This window comes from Lissotriton vulgaris, chromosome 2_1 (genome assembly GCF_964263255.1).
Source record: "Lissotriton vulgaris chromosome 2_1, aLisVul1.2, whole genome shotgun sequence".
Lineage (NCBI taxonomy): Eukaryota > Metazoa > Chordata > Amphibia > Caudata > Salamandridae > Lissotriton > Lissotriton vulgaris.
Window position 1 is genome coordinate 540,628,772 of NC_141687.1, and position 24,423 is coordinate 540,653,194.

Here is a 24,423-nt window from a genome sequence, read left to right on the forward strand (position 1 = left end):
GTTCTGACTTAGCACAGAGTCTTGGTCTAATGCGATTTTAAGAATGGACAATCTATCTGCAGAATTGTGAACTGTTTTATTAATGAATGGTTTTAACTAAAAATGGGGAACTGATATATTGTAGATGTCTTATTGCTGTATTTGATGGATTTTATTGTACTGGCGGGATATTTGTATTGCAATGGTTTTAATTAATTATGCAAATACATTTATACATAAACAATTGCATTTCAAAGGGCTGTTCTTTTAAACAGTAATAGATCAAACGAAAGGGTATAGGACACAATTCAGGGAGGGAGACAAAGCTGATAAATAATAACACTGGGGGGATAGGCTCAACCTTTTGTGATGCACATATCACTGTGGCTGACATCCAGGTATGATCTCTGGTCCCCTCCATGAAGTTTGCTGTGGGTAATCAGCTTTGGAGTCGTGCCTGCTGCGACAGACATCTTTCATAAAGGAAGATGAAAAAGAGAAGTGCCCAAGGCAACTGACTTAGGAGCACAGGGTTCACGGTTTGATCACCGGCTCCAGTGGCAGGTCAGCTCAGCTCGATGTGACTCTTGGCAATAGCTCACTTAATTTCCACAACGGCCCCCAGAGTCTTCAGACCCGAAAGGGTGAGTATTTTGTGTTTTACAAATACGGATTTACATGTACATTTACTTTAGAAGAAGCAGAACCCTAACATAATTCTTCAGAGACTCAGACACCAATTATATTTGGTGTCTGGAAAAGGACTTTAAGAAGACCAGGTTCAGTACCCAAAAAATTGTCATCTGCCAAGCAGCTAGACAGGCAGCGTGAAAAGGAGGAGCTCTTCAAGGCTTTTTTCCTTTGACTAGGACCAGGGGACAAGGGGACAAGGCCTACCAGTCTCCTTGCTTTTGTGTAGGAATATCATCCAGGGAAACAAAGACCACGTGCTCTGGACCACCAGCACCTGCTTGCATGGCCTATGAAGAAGAGGAGGGTGTTGGAGTGAGCAAGGACCATTGGGGAGCCCTACCATGAGGACACCCTGTGCAAGTTGTGAGTATTCAACTGAGTACCACGCGGACCATCGCACTCGCGCATGCTTGTTCACGGTGACTCCCCCGTGTGACAGGAGAGGGCCATCGTAGACTGAGCTGAGCTGTGTGTTCTTGCTGTGCGGGTCTAGCTACACCCATACCACTGTGCTGCACTGACCCCGTATGCCAGATGGGGCTACCGGTAAAGTACCATTTCAAAGAGGGCCAAGACTTGTGATGTTCTCGATCAGGGTGCTGAGGCTGGCAGAGCCTGCGCCCATGTTACCGTACGGTGGCAACCCATATACCAGCAGTGGTTGCTGTTACCAACACTGTCAAAGGAGTCAGGCCACCACTCAAAGGATAGACTGATACTGCGATTCATTGGTTGGACTCATACTGTGAAAGAGCTGCCAATGACTAACCACTGTGGACTGCCAGAGACGCTGTGAACGGCATTGTACCATTGCTGGCTCCAGTCTATATCTTAGGAAAGGATTCCTTCCCACCTGTTGAGCAAAGTCAACTTATAATGTCTTCATGAGCAGAGCCTAGCTTCGACTTCTGGGAGACCTCTGGTAGCGTCGCTCAGGAGAAGAAAGTCAGTGCCACCAAGTGCTGCCGTGTGGCTGCAAGCAACACGACCACTCCGAACTGAGCAAGACCCATTAGTGCATGTTTGAATGCACCCACTGCATTGTTGAAACCTTTAGCGCTGCAAGAGTGGGTAAGATGTGAACTGAGCCATGTGGGCCTCAGGTTAACTGGCTGCTAATGGTGATGCGGCACCATGAGCCCTTTTGACCAAGTTCCTGAAAGGCCAAAAAGGAGAACACTTGAGTAAGGCCCAATGGTTTGAATTCCTTCATGTGGCCACATGTGAATGAAGAGTAACCCATAACATGTTCCACAAAGGAGGGTGGGACAGAGAACCACCTGACAACTGCTAGAGCCCCAACCTCAAGGGGGATTGTGTTGTTCCATTTGAATGTTGCATCTCTTTGCATGTGTAGAGTTAGAAATAACAAACTACTTTTTCATTTAAAAGCAAGTATTTGGCTGGATATTGGTCACACGGTTTGTATTTTGATATATGAGTTATGTTCACTCATCCGTATCTACATCCTCCCAAAGGGAGTCTTGACTGCTCAACTGCAGCTACCACTGAGAGTCAAGTACAGAAGGGCTACTTAACCCAGTTGAGTTGGATCCATCGGAGGTCAGGCTTCGGGACATCAGGAGTAAAAGGCCTCAACCACCACATTTGGGAAGAGTAACCCCACGTGCCCCGTGGTCCTCTAAAAGCAGTTCTGACTCTAAACTAAATTGCCTGAACCTTGCGGAAGATCTGATTGTCCAGGGCCAGAAGCAGCAAGACCAAGTTCCTGTGGCTGTATCAAGTCGAGGAAGACTCTGGCAAGCCCTCAGAGCCAGCTTTACAGGAGTGCAGCTCCGAGTGGGAATCTCAGATCAGCAGCTGGCTTTTCTAGTGTGCAAAGACCTATTGCATCTAGAGTTGGGATCATATGGACATCACCATTGATGACTAGAGCTGTGTCTGCAGTGAACATTTTCAAGAGGATTAATAATTCTGCCCATGGCGGTCATCACCACCAACACCAGCAGTGTGCTTCTGGTGGTTGCCACCATCACATCTGAGAAGTGCATCCACCAACTGCCATTATGCTACTTTGACCATGCCTGTGTTGTGACTCAACTGCTGTCCATCACCAAGTGCCCTGAAGTGGGTCAACATCTACTGATGGCCCCTGTTTCCATCCAGTGCCTTCCAATTCGGTGGAACTAAAGACAGCAGCACCCATTGCCACTTCCAACTGCAGCCTTCCTGAAGCAAAGGCTGCCTCTGCTGCTAAATTGTAAGGAAACGTTGTACAATGTTTCTTTCTGGATCATATTGTTTATGAACCATTACATCTACAGCTCAGCATCTTCCGTACCACCTTCTCCAGTTCTCCCAACTAACCTGCCAACATTCCATAGTGATGTTGGTATTCATACCTACAGTTCTGATCCCCTGTGTCATCACACCCAACTCAACACCATCTCCACCTTATTATACCCACAAACAAAATAAACACAACATAAGTGCAAATGCATTTAAACTGTGAGACAGAAACATATTTACCACAAAACATCTTAGATCACAATGCTCATGTTATAGACAATTCTCTGCCAGCATTCTTCACAATATTATAGTTTCTTTACTTTCTTCATATCAACCTCTTGTGGTTTGTTGATTTTGCCAAATTACCCCAACTTCAAGAATTTCCATTACTTTAAACAACAACATTACACTTAACCTCTTTGACTTTATCTGACCAGGAATATTTGCTGTTGACCTTCCTAACCATTCCTCTCTTTTTTGCAACCGCCCAATCTCCAGTCTTATAGAGTTTCACCACATTCCGCTTTTTGTTATAGTACTCCTTTGCTTTCATCTGTGCTCCACTGACTCTCTTCCTCACTTCCTCATAATCAACCTAAACATTCTTTGTTCCACCAAACCATACAGGACATTCCTTTCTTCCCTTTTCCCTTCCTTTCAAGGATACAAACAGCGCTTATCCTGTTACTGAATGGGGAGATGTCATATGTGCCCATATCATCATTCTTAACTCTTTCTTCCAAGTAAGTTTATTAGCTAATGAGGGCTGCATGTTTTCCAACATGACATGATTCATTCTCTCTTCAATCCCATTGGCTTGTGGTCTAAACAGGACCGCTTTCTCATGAATAATTCGCAATCTTGAAAGATAATCAGTAATCTCCTTAGAAGTAAACTGCACTCCCTTGTCGGAAACTATGGTCTTTGGAACTCCTTCTACAAAAACCTCTTTCTGCTGGCCTGGGAATTTGCGGGAACTTGCTCCTCTCCCCTGCTCCTTCTTCATGGCCACCCTTGACGTCCATTGGCTATCATTACCTAACGCTTCCCTATCTCGGGATCGCAGTGCCACGTGAGACCGGCCCTTGCTGGGATCTTCCTCCGAGATACCTAAGTACAATACAGACGCATCACTGCGGGCGTCACCAACGAGTACCCCCCTAGCGGGCATCTGGTGCCCAGGGACCCACCGACCCGCGCACTACACACTGTGAGCACCAACCAGGACTCCCACTCTCTCTTTGCAAAATGGGGTGCACCGAAGCCAGACAATCCAAGATTCCGTCGAGTCCCGCAAGAACCCTAGGTCCCAGTTGGCGGACCATGGGCAGTCCTCAACCGACACCCTACCAGAGGACGACTGGAAAACGCTCCTGCTGGGAATGAAACAGAGCCTCAAGTCAATCGACTCCAAAATAGACACGCTAAATGTGAGGATGGACACTGTGGTCGCCAAACTGGGCCAACATGACACCCGTATTAAGGAAGCAGAGAGCTGAATTTTGGATCTGGAGGACAGAGCTACAACTAGCGGTCGCCATATCTCACAAATGGATAAATTGCTCAAGATAATATCCCACAAAACCGAAGACTTAGAAGCCCGGTCCAGGCGGAATAATGTGCGCATTATAGGCCAGGTGGAATCCACCGGTAAACAGACAAAATATCGACTACAAAATATCAAATGGACATAATATCGAGTACAAAATATAGGCTGGACCGAATATCGAATGGACAGAATATGGACATCAAAAATATCGTTTTGAAGGTAAGTAATGTAATATCGAATTTTAAAATATAGATACTCAAAATATCGAAGTACATAATATAGGTTAATAAAAATATCGAGCATTTAATAATATCGAATTTTTTATAGTGTATTTTATGTTTTAGAAGTGTTTATTTATGTTATAATGTAATTTTATTAATGAATTTAATGTTATTTAAATTTTGCATAATTTAATTCTGTAGCGGGTTTGGGTTTATAGGGGAATAGGGTGGGAAGTAATTTAATTATAATTAATTAAATATGTACATTTATTTATTGGTATTTGTTTATAATTAATTGTCAATTCATTTTTATTTTGTAATTAATTACATTTTAATTGCCAATTAATTATATTTAATTGATTAATTTATAATTATGTTAATTTAAATAATTTAATTTCAGTAGGCATTTGTGGGTGTATAGGGGAATAGGGTGGGAAGTAATTTAATCATAATTAATTAAATATGTTAATTTATGTAGTGTTATTTATTTATAATTAATTGTTAAATAATTTTTATTTGGGAATTAATTACATTTTAATTGAGAATTAATTTTATTAAATTGATTAATTGATAATTATGTTAATTTTACTAATTTATTTTCTGTAGTGGGTTGTGGGTTTATAGGGGAATAGGGTGGGAAGTAATTTAATTATAACTAATTACATATGTTAATTTTTTTGGGGTATTTATTAGATTTTAATTGTTAAGTAACTTTTTAATTACTAATTAATTAATTGTTAATTTGCAATTAATTAGTATTAATAGATAACTAATTGTAATGATTAAATTAAGTTAGTATTTGTAATGAATTAATTATTATAATACATTAAATTGGTAATTACTTTTAGTTAATTTTTTTATAGATATTAATATATATATATTTTTAAATAATATATGAAGTATCTACTTTCCCTACTTTTGCACTCACTGGAGTGGGAATAGTAATTTTTACCCCTAAGCTATCCAACGCTTTCACTACTGTTGCACTCTCTGGAGTGGGAATAGTAATTTTTACCCCTACGCTATCCAACACTTTCCCTACTGTTGCACTCTCTGGAGTGGGAATAGTAATTTTTAGCCCTACGCTATCCAACTCTTTCCCTACTGTTGCACTCTCTGGAGTGGGAATAGTAATTTTTACCTCTACGCTATCCAAGGCCTTACCTACTGTTGCACTTTCTGGAGTGGGAGTAGTAATTTGAACCCTTACGCTATCCAACGCTTCCCCTACTGTTGCACTTTCTGGAGTGGAAATAGTAATTTTTCCCCCTACACTATCCAACGCTTTCCCTACTGTTGCACTCTCTGGAGTGGGAACAGTAAGTTCTACCCCTACGCTATCCAACTCTTTCCTTACTGTTGCACTCTCTGTAGTGGGAATATTAATTTTTACCCCTATGCTATCCAACGCTTTCCCTACTGTTGCACTCTCTGGAGTGGAAATAGTAATTTTTACCCCTACGCTATCCAACGCTTTCCCTACTTTTGCACTCTCTGGAATGGGAATAGTAATTTTTACCCCTACGCCAACCAACGCTTTCCCTACTGTTGCACTCTCTGGAGTGGGAATAGTAATTTTTACCTCTACGCTATCCAACGCCTTATCTACTGTTGCACTCTCTGGAGTGGGAATAGTAATTTTACACTTCCGCTATCCTACGGTAATAATATTGGATATTTTGTAATTATATTATGTTACTATATATATATATATATATAGATATATATATATATATATCTATATATATATATATATATGTTTTAACAAATATGATTGTAAAAATATTTTTTTTAAACTTTGATTAATTATTTAATTATTATAAGGTAATTTAAGTATTTATAAGTATATTTTAGTAAATAATTTTTAAATAATTTAATGTAACATTGTTTTTAATAAAGTCGATATTTTTACAAACTATATTTTTGTAAACGATATTTTAACTCGATATTTTTGTACTTACCTGTTTGTAGATACAAAGTCGATATTCTGTCTGTCGATATTTTTTCACCGATATTTTTGGTAGTCGATATTATGTCCCTCGATAATATGTCAGTTATCCGAATCCACCAACACGGGCCGAATGGAGGACTTTGTGGAAAAGCTAGTGGTAGACCTCTTTGGAAGGGACTCTTTTTCGGCGCACCTCATGGTTGAACATGCGCACAGATCACTGGCTGCCTGTCCCCCCCTGGAGCGACGTCCAGGCCCATCATAGCTCGCTTCCTGACTTATCGTGACCGTGATGTGGTTCTCCGCCTGGCCCGTGAGAAAGGACAGGTACATTATAAAAACACAATGCTGGCCTTCTTCCCAGACTTTACGCCGACGGTGTAAGACGCGAGACGCAAGTTCGGGTTGGTTAAAAAGAAGCTCAAAACCCAGGAAATCCCCTACGCTATGCTCTACCCCGCCAAACTGAGAATCACGCACCAGGGGAAGCAACACTTCTTCAACACCCCACAGTAGGTCGAGGACTACCTCAAACGATATAAGAGGGCGTCCTCCAGGGAGGAGGCTGACCGGGACCTCTCCAGATCGCACTCTCCATTGTCTCAGCAGGACTAGCATATGGAACTGACGGCTGTCTTGGCGGCCATTTCCACAAATTTTGCTGGCATGGTGAACTGGTCTTCACTGGTGATGTATGCATAAGGATAGGCGTGTACAATAAGCAAACTATGATCTGCTTGGCCACCCATCTCCGTCCCACGTTTGGCTACCTGGCTACATAGCTATGGTGCCAGTGGGTGCAAGTAAGGAGGTGAATGGGCAGGTCGAGCACCCTTAGCGGTTCTTTCCCTCTAAAGGGCGAACCCCTGGACCCCCCCCCCCTTGGGTGGGGGAGTCCTACATTCCGAAATGTGGTTAATTTTGAAGTGTGGGAACTTTATGCCCGGCAAGTTGGGGTCGCCAGTGTGGGTGGGGGTATATTTTGTTCTAACTACTGTATTGCTATGTACCAAAGGAAAGTCAGCTACTCATCAACACATAATGTTCTTTACACACTGCCATGGGAACAACAGGTAATACACAGGCCCTTCGAACGATCAAGGTGGCTTCGTGGAATGTTCGAGGCCTCAATGACCCTAGGAAGCGCAGACAGGTATTGGGTTACCTAGACAGACACGGGATAACAGTAGCCCTCCTCCAGGAGACGCACCTGGCGCCTGATGGCACCCCTCAATTTGCATCTAAATGGGCTTCCTGCCGTGGATTTGCTTCCTACTCCACTTACTCCAGGGGAGTGACCATCTTAATAAAACGTGGAGTGGCGTTCACGCCTCAGGGGACGGACTCTGACACGGACGGTAGATTCTGTTTAGTGTGAGGGCGACTTTATTCCCACAAGGTCCTCTTCGCTAGTTATTATGGCCCTAACATCGATAACCCCAATGCTCTACTCTTGTTATGGGGCAAGATGTATGCGCTAGGCATCACATATGTCATCCTGGGGGGAGACTTCAATACGGCTTTACAACCTCAGGCAGACAGATCACAACCTCTCCCGGCACACTACACAGTCATACAGAGAACATTAAGCGACATAGTGGACAGCAACTACCTGTTAGATGCCTGGAGATACAAACACCCCACACTCAAGGAGGGTACTCATTACTCGGCGGTTCATTCTACTTGGGCGCGACTCGATTATGTTTTCCTGTCGACGGGGATGACACATTGGCCGACACAAGCAACTCATTTGGCCCGTACGTTCTCCGACCACTCCCCAGTGATTGCTCCCCATATTTGAGCTGGCGTCTCAATCCCTCTCACCTCTGTGATTCTGTTTTTAAGGCAGAACTGGAACAAGACATTCGAGATTTTTTCGATCGTAACTTGACGTTCGTATCTAGTGTCACGACAGTGTGGGAGGCCTTTAAGGTCACTGTGCAAGGCTGGTGCTTAGCCAAGGGAGGGGGGATCCTCAAATCTTTGCGTGGCGACCTCCAGAAGCTAGAGTGTGAACTGCATGAGCTAGAACGAACGCTTGGATGGAGTCCGCGCGACAATGTGACAAAGTCCAAATGAGGGACAAATTGACTGAATATGAGAGGATTGCTGACAGAGAATGTAAGTTCCGTGGAAAACCACACACGGCGCGCATCTATGGGGAGGGTGACCACCCAGGGATGGCACTGGCAAATGCAATTAGGCCCACTAGGTTTGCTAACTACGTCACCGAACTACAAGACACTCAGGGAAACACATACAGAAATCTCCCGGACCAACTCTGTGTCTTTAGAGATTATTACAGCACACTCTACTCCTCGCATAGGGCATGCCGATCGACTTAGCTGCTTACTTAGGGGACACCGCAATAGCCTGGCTGGGGGACACCCAACAAAAGTTCCTTAACTTAGAGCTGGAACTCGATGAGATTACAGAGGCCATCTTGAGGACGAAGTCCGGACGTGTCCCCGGCTCGGACGGTCTTCCAATAGAATTTTATAAAACCTATAACCCCTTGCTAGCTCCCATCCTGAAAGAAGTTTACTATGCAGCGCTGGAAGAGGGGTGCCTACCTCGCACTATGCGTGAGGCTCTGATAACCTCTCTACTCAAACCTGGCAAACCTTGTGAGCAATGTAATTCATATCGCCCTTTGTCTTTGCTGAACTGCAATGCCAAAATATTAGCAAAAGTCCTAGCTACGCGCCTAAACCTTTTGATGGAACGTCTGGTCCAGCCGAATCAGGCAGGGTTTGTCCCAAATCGTGCAACGTTACATAATTTCCGCACGCTTCATGCGGTGCTGCAGGACACAGACCCTAACTACGAGGCAGTTGCTATATTTCTTGACGCCACAAAGGCGTTCGACGCGCTGGAATGGGACTATTTACTGGCCACTCTGGAGCGCATGTGAATGCCCTTCAGTTTTCTGAACTGGGTGCGGCTGTTGTACTGCCAGCTGACAGCGGCGGTGCTGCTGAATGGGTCCAGATCTCCCCCTTTAGCATTCACAGGGGCACCCACCAGGGATGCCCGCTATCCCCCATCCTTTTTGCGCTGGCTATTGAGCCATTAGCAGCAAACTCAGACAGCATCATAATCACCGAGCGCTCATTTACCCAGCCCATGAATTACTCATCTCCCTCTACGCGGATGACATGACGCTATATGTCAGGAAACTACAAGAAAATCTCAATCCAGTTTTGCGCAAAATCACGAAGTTTGGTGGCATTGCCAGGGTACAAATTAATTGGAGCAAATCTGCGGTCTTCCCTTTAACGGATAAAATGCAGCCGGACCAACTAGACTACCCTCTTGTCTGAGAAACAGAGGAACTGAAATACTTAGGCATTCGAATTCCTAGGCAGAGAGATACCCTGATCAGAGCCAACTACAGGACCGCCCTGGACAAAATCACTGATAGTATCACCAAATGGATACGCCTCCCGCTCTCTATGGCGGGCCGTATCTCCCTTATTAAGATGGTGTTGCTGCCAAAACTTTTATATTTATTCACTAACATTCCATATAACCCGGGGCAGTTTTTCTTCCGTACACTCAGAACCCAATTGACATGGCTTATATGGGCGGAAAGCAGGCAAGAATTAGTCTAAATACGCTAATGCTACCATACCACCAAGGTGGTTTTGAGGTCCCCAACTTTGAGCGTTACTATGACAGTGCACAAGCCCACTTTGCTACTTACTGGTTCCACCCGCCACCCTATATGGCACATCTCGCGGTGGAAGATGGATATATGGCCTCCGTGAGCGCATCAGGATATATCTTTACGTGGGTAAGGGAAAGGGAGCGGGACCCTCCACGGTCGATTGCAATGCGGCGGCGTGGAGACGTCTTGCCTGCGCCATGGGGAGCCCGTTCATGTAATCGCCGCGGATGACCCTGCTGAATGACCCTCGACTACAGGTCACCTGTGAGGAGATCTGTCGCAGGATGTTGACAGGACTTGAATACCGCATTTGGGGAGACCTGTATATCCAAGGTCAGTTTTGCACAATAAACCAATTCTTTGGGGAACACTCACCTACAATAATGAATACCTTCCTGTATACCCGGCTCCGACAAAGCGTTCAGGCTGTCACCCCCAAATTCCCGGACAAACCTGACACCCTTGCACCCTTCCAGGCTATACTGCAAAAGGATGCCCGCAACATGTTGTATCGCTACTCTACATGTATGCGCAGAGCATGCCGCTGACTACCCCATTGCGTGCGCGGCAGGACTGGGATAAGGATCTCGACACGCCGCTGACGGATGAGCAGTGGGAGATCAGCTGCACACAATGCTAGATTGTGCCTGGTGCATTTTAAATTCTTGCACCGTTTGTACTATACTCCTGCTAAATTGTATAGGTTCCGCCTCAGATATACTGATTGCTATGAGCGGATTTTCTGCATCTGGCATGGACCTGCCCTAGAGTTGCCGAATACTGGACGGCGTGCTTTGCAGGTCTGTCGGACATTTTGGGGTCTGAGTTAACACAATGCCCACTAGTAGCGCTGTTAGGCCTCACTCACAACACTGCAACAGTACATAAAAAGTTCTTCGCGCTGAGCCTACTCTTGGCCAAATGTCAGGTAGCGTGCAGGTGGGGGAGGGAACGTGCCCCCAAATTTAAATCCTGGATATTGACTATGACCACGTGGCTAGACCAGCTGCATACATACGCGGAACTACTGCCACTCAAGTCGCGCCCGAAAGACATCTGGGGCCCACTTACGTCCTATCTTCTCAGACAACAAGAGGATGAGACAGAGCAGTCAGGGGAGGAAGGGGACACTCCAGCCGGGGATACCCATGTCGCTCATTGAGTCTGCAATGCTATGCCTTCACGCAACTTGCCGCAGATTGAGAATAGCTCTAATGTTCTGGCTGTACCTGAAGTGTCACCTTACAAATTAGAATGGATGGGACTAGATAGAGAGGTGTGATCCTGCCGGGAGGGGACAAAGAATGAACGAAAGCTGTTGTGTCCTGGTACACACCGTGTTACACATGTCTTGTATATTGAAATGCCTGTCAAAATGTCATTACCTGAACTAATGTTTGATGTCATAGAACACCTTGGTACAAAGCACGCATCTATTATGTAATGGGAGGGGGGAAGTTGTTCTAATCTTGGTTTCTATTTTGCAAATGCACATCAGCGCGTACAGGAAGGTGCCCTTTCGCCTGCATGATTACTTGACATTGTATTGGAAGTACTTATTGCACTGATGTACCGTACCTTGGCCCTTATTTATGAGGCCTTGCGTCAGTTTTGCGCCACCGTTTGCGTCACTTTTTGTGACGCACCAGCGGCGTAAAATATGCGCCTTGTTGCGCCATATTTAAAAAGTGACGCATCTAGGTAGATGCGTCACTTTTTAAGCCCCTGCGCCACATTATACCTGCGTTAGGTATAATGTATGCAGAGGGGGCGTTCCCCCGCAAAAAGCCTCATAATAGTGACGCATTGAAATCTATGAGATTTCACTGCGTCACTTTTAGGATGCTGTTGCGTCAAAATCTTGCGCCTGCCTCACAGCAGGCGTAAGACTGACGCAAGCCCTTTCACATGGGGCTTTCCCCATGTGAAAGGACGCATTGCTGGAGTTGCGTCACTTTTGTGACACACTCCAGCAATGCGTCACTTTTGCGCTTACAGATACGTCAGAAATACTGACGTATCTGTAAGTCCTTGCGACATGATGCGTCATACATTAAATATGACGCATCATTGGTGTCGCAAGGAGTGCGCACTGAAAAGTGACGCATCGCTGTTTTCACGCAGCGATGCGTCACTTTTCATAAATGAGGCCCCTTTTTCCTTAAAAAGGTTTTTGAAACTTAAAAAAAAAAAACTATAATAACAATCTACTATATTAAACAGTGAAGGAGCTCTTGTGTAGTCCTATCTCTATTTATACTATTCAACAGTTGCCCAATTCTTGTGTAATCCTCTTTCTATTTGTGTTATTCCATTGTTCCCAATGTTTATTCCTCTTAAGATCCTTGACAGGAAACAGCCAATGAAAGAAGACAATTCAGCTTATTAAGATCACTCCCAGCATGTGAGCACATTCACTTGAAATTCTTCTTATGCTATAAGACGATTCCTGTACGTAAAGTCCTTGTCATGTAGAGTAACTCCACCCGGATGAGTTCAGACAGAGGCACGCACTATCCCATGCTAAAGCTCCGTTCGGCTCCTCATTGAGGAGCGCAGAGCACCTCAGACGTCGTGGCACACGTGGCTTTAAACAACCCAGGCTTGTGCTGAACCTACTGTCAGCTGCTTGAACACGAGACAGGGACACAGGCAGAAATACATGGGGCCTTCGATCAGTTGAATGAGAATTACAAAGTCCAAGTGGTCAAGTTAATGCATGAGGGCAGGTAATGGCTATAAGATTTCAAATATCGCACTCAATAAATTAAATGTATCTTAATATCGAACGTGGGGCAGTGAGATAATGAATAATTTCCCCACAGGAATGTTGCTATTAGGTCAAGTAAATGGGATATTTCACCAAATGTCTTACCAAAAATGGCGAGAATATTTTTTCTTCTATCCCTTGGGAACCAAGGTTGGAGATGTAGCGTACGTCGGTCCCCTGCACAGACAGTTCCTCGTCACCATGTAAAGAAGCACTGTACACATTTTCCTAATAGAAGACATTGTTTATTAACCATTACATCTCCAGCTCAGCATCTTCCCTACCGCATTTTCCTGTTCTCTCAAGCAACCACCCCACTGAAGTCACTGTTCATACCTACTGTGCTAATTCCCTCTGTCATCACAACCAAGTCTACCCAGAAGCAGGAGAGATCCAAGGCATGGGTGTACCATTGGGACTGAAAAGGACATGGAGCTCTGCATGTGGTGAGACTGTTAAAAATGGGACTGCATCGCACTGAGCACATCTTTTATTGGACCAGGGTATCTGCACCTTAGCCTTCATGCTGCACAGTGACATTCTGCCCAAATGGGTGACCTGTCTGGAGATATGAAAGGAAGGACACCTAGGAAGTTGGGGGAAGAGATGGTGGTAGCCAAGGTGGAGTATTCCAAGCACCAGTATAAGTTTGTATCTGCTGCTATTATCTATGTGGTATTTCATCTTAAGTATGCGCATTAAAGTTCTAATCTAAATATAACACTTGGTTGGCTATTGAGTTACCGTGCTGCTGGACAGTTTTTGAGTCTTGAGTTTCAAAGAGTTTCATTAACAAAGTAGAAAAAGCAATTTCACGCTTGATTTCATATGTACAACAAACTGATTTGATGTGATTGCTTTTGAAATTAGTTTTCTATGATGTTTAGTAGTGCATTTTTCTAATATATTTTAACTAGGCCACATTTTAGTGTAAAACGCCATCTTGACTAAAATGGAAGCCTTTTATGTCACTCATCATGTGTTTGTTCCCTGCACAAATCCTCTCCGCACAGGCTCCGCAGAACAGTCAAGCCGAAAAGTATTGGGATATTTCCACTGTTATTACAGTTCTGCTCAAGATGAACTGTCTCCTGTTCAGCTGTAACTTCCAACATGTTGCCATGTCTTCTACTTATTCACTCAGACCTATTCAGTCACATAGCACAATATTGTTAATGTATCGTGTTGTGTTCGAGGATCTCCAGATGATAATAGCATAGAGGGTGCTGAATTAATATTCATGTAGTAGGTTAGTGCTTAGATGTTAAGATAATGTGACTTTTTTTGTCTTGTGCTCTGATATGCTGAAGAAATTATACAGTTGCTCACACCACGAAGAATTTGCTGAGATTCCTATTTCCTATGCAAGAATTGTGTATAAAAATCCTGGATTTTGTGGGTGAGGCAGAAGCCCTTCCAAATCTACTAGGGATCCTGTCCGATTCTTTCCTGATTTTGCTGCCCCGTGAGACTTAGGACCTGATTTACACCTTTGCAGAGAGGGAACTTAACCCCTTCCATGCTCATGACGGAACGGTTCCGTCATGAGCATCGGTCGAGCTGCGCTTATGACGGAACCGTTCCACCATGACCACGCCCGTTTTCATTAGGGCTCAGCACCGGGGGGAGGGATGCAGGGGGAATCGGGGCCGTACAGAAGGGGGTCTCCAAAACACCACAACTCAGGGGTAAGTTTTGCAAGATTTATTTCAGAGTAAGTACTGTGCAACCGGCAGAGCAAGCAGCGGTCAGCAATTGTCAGAGCTCACCAGCACTCTACATTCCACCTTGACAGTGGTTGTCAAGGTGGCTCATGCCCCAGGATCTGATCACAGGACCTAACACATCCTTCCCCTTATAATCAAAACACTAACGAATAAAAACAAAAGTTTGCATACAAATTGATGCAGGGACAAAACGTACTCAATGTAGGAATATCTCATGCACAATATTTACATTAAATATTTGCTCTTAGCATCGAGCCCTTTGCGGCAAGGGTGTGTGAGAACCATTCAATCTAAGGCATCCCCTTTGGTACAGATGAACACAAGATCTTCCTTTTCGCTGGCGATATGTTAATTACAATGACCTCCCCTAGTTCAACTCTGATCGCACTACAATCGGAGTTACAAATCTTTGAACGAGTATCCGGCTTGCGAGTCAATCTATACAAGTCTTACCTACTTAACTTCACTATGCAGCGAGGAGAGATGGAGGGACTAGTGGCGTCCATACCCTTCTGTGAAGCCAGATAGGACATTTTGTATCTCAGGGTAAGTTCATGCCTCAGATCTCAAACCTCTTTAGAGCTAACTACCCTTCCTTCTTTTAACGACTTAGAGAAGATCTCGGCAGGTGGGCCCCAATGTATATTTCATGGTTGGGTCATCAAAATGAATTTCCTGCCTAGACTACTATATCTCTTGCAAGGACTTCCAACTGAACTCGACTAAGGCTTCCCTCCAGGGCTATGATACTTGGTTATCCGTTTCATTTGGCAGGGAAAGCGGGCTCTCCTCCCATACAGACAACTCTGACTGCCATAATATGCTGATGGACTAACACTGCCAGTCTTTGAGCTTTACTACAAGGCGACCCAATTACGAAAAATACCAAAATGGTCAACACTGGATTCCAACAAACACTGGATCTATATGGACAGAGTGGTAGCAGGCAGATATATTTGGGACCTCCTTTGGAAACCCAAGACAGATCGCCCGCCAAATGTGTATCTCAGTACCCCTACTAGAACTACTTTGTGAGTCTGGGATAGAGTTATCAGATGGTCGGATAGATGACATTTCCCTCCCCCTATACTTCGATCCATTTAAACCCAGCCTTTCCCCCAGCTGTACATTCTGGACCATTTGATGTGTGGAGAAAGTGGGGTTGTCTCACGGTTTCCGACCTTTTCCATAGCTGGGACATCCAAACATTTGTGAACTGTCAGTATCAGAACACTTCCACTACACCCAACTCAGACACTGGGTCCTCTACCCTGAGATGCGAGAAACCACCACTAAAGACCTTCGAACCATTGAACAATTTGCTAAAAAACAATCTGGCTCAAAAAGTTGCGTCTCCTTTCTGTACTCTCTCCTACTCGCAACACTCACTTCCCCTCAGCCCCGACAAAAGAACTTTTGGGAGGACATTTTGATTATCCCGGTATTAGAGGCACAGTGGAAAGGGCTATGGAAAGACATATCCAGGTTCAACCACTCTATGGGAATCAGAGAGGTCCATTACGAGATTGTCTATGATTTGGTACCTTTACGCCACCAAATTACGGACTGTGGGGAGATTTTAGGTACATCTGGTGGGATTGCCCAACGATACACCCGTTCTGGATAGAAAGACTTGCTCAGATTAAAGACATCCTGGGCTATCCTTTACCAGACCCTTTGGGGTTTTTACTCCTAGGTCTTAGGGACGACTCCCTTAAATACCAAACCGTAGGAGATCGCTCCATACTGTGGCTCTGCCTTGGGGTGGCAAAGATGGCCACAGAGCATACGTGGGAAAGGAAGGAGGCCCCATCCCTAAAACAGTGGCACACTAGATTTAGGCAGGCCCTTACGATGGAGTGTATGGCAGATATCTTCACCGATAACTTTAAGAATTTTGAATATACCCGGGGGCTACTGATGACATACCTCTCACAGTGCTGCCACTGATAGCATGCCCTACATGTACAAGGGCTCTACACCTCTTTCAATTTAAGAACCTCATCACAGGGGAACACTAAGACTCGACAATCCTGGGGTCTCACTATATCATTGCCACCTTTAGACCTGACTTCCCTACCATACTTGCCTTGTATACACCGACTGTTTATCCTGTGAACCACTTGTTTGTTTGTGGGAGGGGGAGGGGGTTTGGGAAAACAGACATGCTTAGGTTATAGTCACAACAATGTATTGCACTTTCTTATATATTGTGAAGGTGAAAGCCCCGAGAACAGTAGCAACTGAAACTGCCACATACTATGTGATGGGGACTACACTTGATAATGCTGTTATGATGTACTTTCGAAAAACAAAGAAAGTAAGTTTTGACAAAAAAATAGTTTGACATCTCTCTTTCATAGCCTCCCTTCCTATATATTTCCCTTGAGCCGTCTCACAACTGTCCTTCACCAGCTCAGTTTGGCACAGAAGACTTTCAAATCATTCACCAAAAGTCTAAATAGTTTCGTGTTAGCCATCCTACCCTTCAAAGGGTAAAACATTGTAGCGGCACTAGAACTGGCATTTTATGCCCACTGCAAATCTTTAAGATCTTTCTCCCAATTCAGACCATTAGCCGCAGATAACTGAATGCTATCCTTGATGACCCTGTTGCAGTGTTCCACACAGCCATTACTGCAGGATGTTAAATAAAAGTTTTGATGTGCTTTATCCCCCAGTGGGACATGAACTTCTGAAATTCTTTAGATACACATTGCACCCCATTGTCTATTCCTAGCTCAACCGGTGTACCCTTTCTGATGAATAGAGACTACAAAAACTCCAACATCTCTTCTGTGTTGGCTGACTTCACGAACTGCACCTCCGGCGATCATGTGCCATATTCCACCAGTATCAAACCATACCTATTTTGTTCATTCAAAACATGCATAGGTCCAATGATATCCAAACCCAACTTAAACCAACGTTTATCCGGAACAGGTATGGCTTCAACTGGTCTGGGAAAAGTCAACTGGGACCTGTTACTCACGGCTCAATCCACACAATCCCTGACATAGTGCTCCACTCCACGATTCATTCCCGCGCACCAGAATATCTCCCTCATTCTCCTCTTCATGGCTCTCATGCCCACGTGTCCCTCACGCCAAAATCTTGGTCTGCATTTTGAACTGAATCACCAACAAATCTGTCCTTCTCAGCACCACATCTTCCATATTCAATTCAGGGAATACATGCTCAGAGTAGTTCACATTTGCGCCTGGATCCTTGGGCATCCATCCTTTGTCCAACATGTCAACCACTTCTTGCATTACTACATCTTCCAACATAACCCCTTTCCATTCTTCATCTGAAATACAGCCACAACCAGCCTCTTCCAATGATGCCACATTGCAATCTTCTTCACATTCCACATGTGTTGCCTCAGTCTTGAGTGACAATCTGGACAAACAGTCGGTGAAAACATTTTTTGTACCTGGATTGTATACCAATCTGAACCGGTACGCCATCATTCTGCAGTGCCACTTGGCTATGCGAGGAATGGCCTTGCTGGCCACATTTGTGGTAAATACATTCCTCAAAGTCTTGTGATAATAATAACAATAATACTTTATTGTTTGTAGCTATTTAAAACCTTTACATTTTTAAAAGAACACTGAGCTCATATTACATATCACGATGTTAAAAACTGCAATTTGATTGTGTTTGTTAAAAGCTGCTTCAATTAACAGAGCATAAGTCGGGCCCATACATATTAAGACAGTGTAACAGCAATTTAAAACATAGTAGAGATACCGCGCTGGTCGGCTAGGTGAAAATAGCAGCTACTTATTCATCATTGGGAGCAGCACAAATGTTAGATAAAGTGAAATTACCTTAAGCCAGCCATTTTTACTGAAACCATAGACTTCAAGTATGTCCCACCCTGTTGACTTCAGCCAGAATAGCAGAAACTTGATCCCCATTAGTAACCGAGCAGTGGTCTGATAAAGCGGTCCTGGGATAGAAAAGCAACCATAAGTAGAGGCAGAGTGATCCTCAAAATAGACACCGCCTGGTTTGTATTGCTCAAGCGTCTGTTGTGTTAGGTACTGTTCAATGTGGCTGATCAGTTTCAACAGATATTTTGGTGGAGTCAACAGAGCCCAGCCGCTGAGCCCCTAGCCATCCGAGCATATTGAATACACTGATGACAAACTACGTCAGTAAGATGTTCAGAACTGTGTTGTCAGGATTTAAAGTGGCAATGATGGCTTGCCGACATGTATGGACTCCCAATGTATTCCACTCGCTCCTTAGTCTAGTCCTACATTCGTTTAGAAGTGCTGGGCAAAGGCATACAGTGTTTTTGAATGATTATTCAAAGCCGCAGTGGCTCCTGCAATGTTGTATCATCAATTGGACAACGCCAACTGGGTAGATGTTTCAGAAATGGCCACTCCCCTAGCCTGAGTCCCATGAATCTTGCCTTCTGATGGATGGCATACGTACAGGGAAGATATTATGCTGGGATGGCTGGCTGATACCTGCCGATAACTGCCCATGTATGCATGGGTTTAGTGAGAAGTGACTAACCCTGGGCCGGTAACTCTGCTCCATAAGCGTAGTTTGCGCTCCGTTGCGGACACTGAGGTAGGCAAAAACTCCGCCTCTGTGACGGTGCAGAGTTAGCCTCTCCCTCCCCTGGAGAGCAGCCATGCAGGGGAGGTGACAGACACATAGGTAAGTGCCTTCTTTTTTTCATTTATAAATAATTTGGGAGGGGGCGGGAGCAGAGCGAAGCGGAGCTCCACAGAGTTTTTTACAAACTCCGTGGAGCTCCGCGTAGAGGCACTACGTCACATCCAGTAGTTGCTGGCAGTCTACATGGAACCGACTATGTGCATGGCTGGGCTGGCTGCAGCTGATTTAGGACCATATCAATGCCTCTAGGCTACCGGTCCAGGCCCTCCATAACTTTTGACACAGGCACCGTCGCCTGCTGATCAGAGAGGCCAAATTCAAGCCTGACCTAAGCGGCAGCTGAAGACTTTGGTAGTTGAATCAACGCTTGTAGATCTTTACGACAAGTTTATTCAGAAGACTGTTATTGCTGCTTAGTAGAATTACCTGGCCATAGGTTAATGAAGGAGAGATTTTGGTACTCATAACTTCTAGTAGCGGAGAGAGGCTTGGACCCAGTTACAATTTCACTAATTTCGATAGCGTCTCCTGAAGGGTCAAAGTTTTGGCCACAAATTATAACTGTTGCTTCACAAAACAGCCTCTGGCATTGATGAATGCCCCTAGATACTTGTAGGATTGATCCAACGCAATTCTGTTTCCATTATAGGACCATCCTTCTTCTTGATGTTTGTTCAAACCAAATGTGACAGCCATTTTTTTTTTAGGTTCACCTCTAAATTGTTGGTGGTTGTATAAATGTACAGCTGGATAAGCAGTCATTAGAGGCCTCCCATTGTGTGACTAAATCAGGCAAGGTTTCTAAATGCAAGTTGCTGATCCGGACATCACCTATTTTTGGGGAATGACTATTAGTAGCATGAAGTAGCAGTGGTAGGTCTGCAATGAATAGATTAAAAAGCAGGGGGCTAGCACACACCCCTGCTTCACTCCTTACAATGTCATAATTTTTCTGGATATTTGAGGGTTGTCTCCCAGTTTAATGCATATCCAAGTGTCGGAGTGTAGTTAGGTTATAGTCTCCAAAAGGTTTTGGGTTATTCCCAGTCTCTGCAGTTTAGCCCACAGGTTTAACCTTGGTACTTGATTGAATGCTGCCTGAAAGCGGCTGGAGTCGCAATGCGACTGAGATTTTGAGGCCGTTGTTTTATCCATCAGGACAGATATTGCCATTAAATAGGTTAGCATTCCTGATTTTGCCATGAACCCCATTTGATTGAAATTAATTTGCCAATGTTGTTCCACCTCTAGCCATAGATCGTCCAGGAGCAAGCTGGCATAGTGGCATCATTGTCGAGGGGGGCTATCAACCTGTAGTTATTTGGATCTGACCTTGTGCCACCTTTTTATACTGGATGTATTATGGGGCCTTGCCATGAGTCTGGTAACTGTGAGGACCACAAGCAGTATTCAAAGAGCCTGGTAAACTGCTCAGCCCAGAATAGGATGTCTTGTTTGTAGAGTGCCTGTGGGAAACCGTTTGGCCCGGGTGCCCCATCTGTTCTTCTTTTTGTTATTACATGCAAATACGAGATTTGAGTGAGGCTGGGTCCTTGGCATTAAGTGGAAAGGATCCAGATCATGATGAGGAGATCCAATGTCAATTGTGGGTGTCATTTTTACACTATTGTCCATGGAACTAACTTCCTACTCAGTGGCCACAAAGTGTGCCGTAAGAAAAGATGCCCATGCCGCTTCCGGTATATTGGTGCAGCCCAAGCCCCTTTGTCCAGTCATTTGTTTGTTCACCAGGGACCAAAGCCCCTAGAATTAGGGGTTCTTACTGGCATGAAGGAGTGTTGTCCAGAAATGCTCTGATCGTTTGCGCTTCTCGGCAAAGAGTGCCTGCCTATAGGCTTTCTGTGCCTGCTTCAATGCATTAAGTAGCTCCCTGTCACCAGTAGACTTTCAAACATGCCTCAAAGCCTTGTTGCGTATTTTCTTGAATTCCTTAACCATGATTGAGGTGATGGATTTACTATAGGAAGCAAGCTGAGGGCTAGGTCAATGGAATTTTGTTAGCAGTTGGATGGTAAAGTTCGTCCATTCCATGATTGGGGATACATTATTGGTACAGTTTTCATTTAAGAGATCCTTACATGCAGCCATAATGGTACCACTGATGGAGTCAGTCCATTTGAGCCATTTTAGGTTTTCCGTGCGTGCTCTACTGAATATCAACCTTGCAGAGGCATGATGCGGTAGACTGAATGACTGCGTGATGATCTGTCGACGATGGTCACTATCTGCCCGCTGAGTAATGTAATACATTTCTACAAAGGGGAACATTTCAGTGTTGCACATGGAATAGTCAAGGAAGGAGCAGGTTTTCCCATCGGTTCTCATCCAGTTTGGCCGCATGTCCTGTGGGAAGCAATCATTCAATATTTTGTAGCCCACGCTGCTAAGTTGCAGCACCATATGTTCACCAAGCATGTTACGCAGGCATCAGCTTGGCTTGGCCTGTTCAATGATGTTCTGGGTGCGCCCTGGGTTGGGTTCCTCACGGTCATCTGGGATATCTTGGAAAAGATTTGTATTAAAATCCCCAGTGATCAAGCATGCTGCCTTAGGGTAATAGCTGGCTAAGTCGCACCGCGTTTGTATTAAATGATTACATTTGGACCTATTCTCTCTTGCGCTTGACCAGATTTAGACATTTAGTAGTAGCATCAATTACAGCGATCTCGTATTACTGATCTTGATTCCTGAGAGCGAGTTCTTCTCAAATGTTAATGAGTCGATTATCCCTTTCAACTTGACTGAGGTGTAGATAGGTAGCTCACCTTTTGATCTACCATGCTTATGTTCCCTGAAGGATGGTCTCCAATGCTCGAAGTAACCTACAATCTGGAGACTTTTTTCACTCCTGGTCCTTTGTTATTGTTACTCTAATGGAGTCCAAATCGTACCGAGTCATTTCTTATAGCTTTTGTAAGATTGGGTTATTTGGTGGCTGTGGCTTCAGGGGGTCTGCAGGTTGTGTGCACTCGAATTCGCATTGACAATCCTGATTGTTGCTCCTGCTCCACTGGTTCTATGGTTTAAGCGTGAGTGGATTTCACCCTCTCTGTTCGACTCCGTAATAGCTTGCTGAGATGGTGTTCCTTCTTTGCGAATACGTGAGTGCCCTGACGGTAGGCTTGGCTCACTCTTGGGGGTGATTTTGCAGCATCTTGGGTCTGTGGATTCCGGTACAGTTTCTAGGGTCAGTATTGGAGGAAGCTGTGACTGCAAGGGGATGCATTATGCCACATTTGAGTGAACATTTAATTGCAAATATTGGGAGCAGGTTGTGAGTTGCATGTATGTTGGTATTACGTGTCTTATTGCGCTGTTTTTTAATCCTTGTCTTTTCCCTCTTACTGATGGGTCGTAGTGGTGGTGGACTTTTAGTGGCCATCTCGCCTGGGGCTATCTCCCTTCCACCATAGGGAGCCTTCACTGGAGGCAGAGTTGTTGTCAGTGCCCCTGACTGTTCGGGATCGCATCTCCAGGAGGGCTGTAGTTCGCTCCAGTGCTTTGCACTCCTGGGGCCGGCAGGGATGCTTCCTGTTCTTGATGTGATTGCACCATTGTGTGCTGTGGGAGCTCATTGAGTGGCTGCAACTGTGTGTTGTTGGCTTATACTGGGTCCACCATGGAGTCTCTTGATTTCGGTTATAACTGTACTAAGGAACGTTGGGAGCGAGGACAGGTTTTTGATCATAGGAGAGCAGCAGCAAACTGATTGCACCAAGTGTCTGTTTGATTGCGCTCTTATGATGAGTTTGTATAGGTTGTCCAATTTGTTGTCCATTCCTGCTGTAAAAACCGCCAGTGGGCTCAAAAGATCAACTTGCACGTCCAGTTTATCACAGTAATATTTTAAAGAAGAGACTGGGGATTGCAAAGTTTGTAGAAGTTGAGGCCAGACTGTGCTAGAGATATCTGTTGTTGTTATTTCAAGGGCAAATCTGTCTTGTGAGCCTTGGTTCACGGTTCGATCCCCGGCGCCGGCGGCGATTAGCCCAGCCCTGTGTGACTCTGGGCAATAGCTTGCTTAATCTTCCCGACGGCCCTCAGCGCTTGGAGACCGTTACGGGTGATTGTTTGCGCTTTACAAATGTGGATTATTATTGGTTCCCGCTGTGATCTCTGTGAAAGAAGGAGAATTCCAAATGCGATTGGTCATTTTGTTCCGTACCTCCAGGCTCGTTTATGGACTTTCTGAGCTATCCAGGTGGAGGGATTTCATGGGTGAAAGTGTTATTATGTATCCTGTTGGAGCCTGGGTCCATTGAACCTGTGGTAGACTAGAGATGATGTCAGTAAATGGGATCTGATTGCCTTCCACATCCTATGAGGGGGTTCCTTCAGTGAGGGTGTGCCATGTGAAATAATAGGTGAAATGTCACTTGATAGGACTATTGGTGAAAGATTGTGTTTGTAGGAGCTCATCCGAGGGAGTGACTGCAGGTCACACTTTTCATTAAGAAGTGGTGCTAGCAACAATGCAGTTTTTTATTGAGTTTACAGGTTTTATTTCCTCGTTCACCTCGTTTAGGCTAATGAAGAGGGCGGTGCCCCCTGGTGATGGCAGGGACGGGTGTATCATAGAATGAAATGTGAATAGCAGGGGCATCCCTGATGGATACTCCAGGTTAGAGTGTATGGTAAGGATGCTTTCTTTTCCTGTGGCCATATCTGTACTATGGACTGTCCTGTCGACAACAGGAGTTTTCTTGAAGAAGTCCCAGAGCATTGTCTTAAGAGGGGCTAAAGTGCCTACTGCTCTGCTGACTTTCTGGGTGGCTGTCAGCCATGGGTTGTTAAAACTTGTTCCATGTTTTTGAGATTTGTGGCATGTGGATCTGATACAGGTGTCAGTAATAGGGCGGTTGAAGTAGAGTATTGTTGATAAAACCTCAGGATCAATGGAGAGGACTCACCAGGCCTAATAGGGGACTTTTTTCCACCCTTCTTGTTC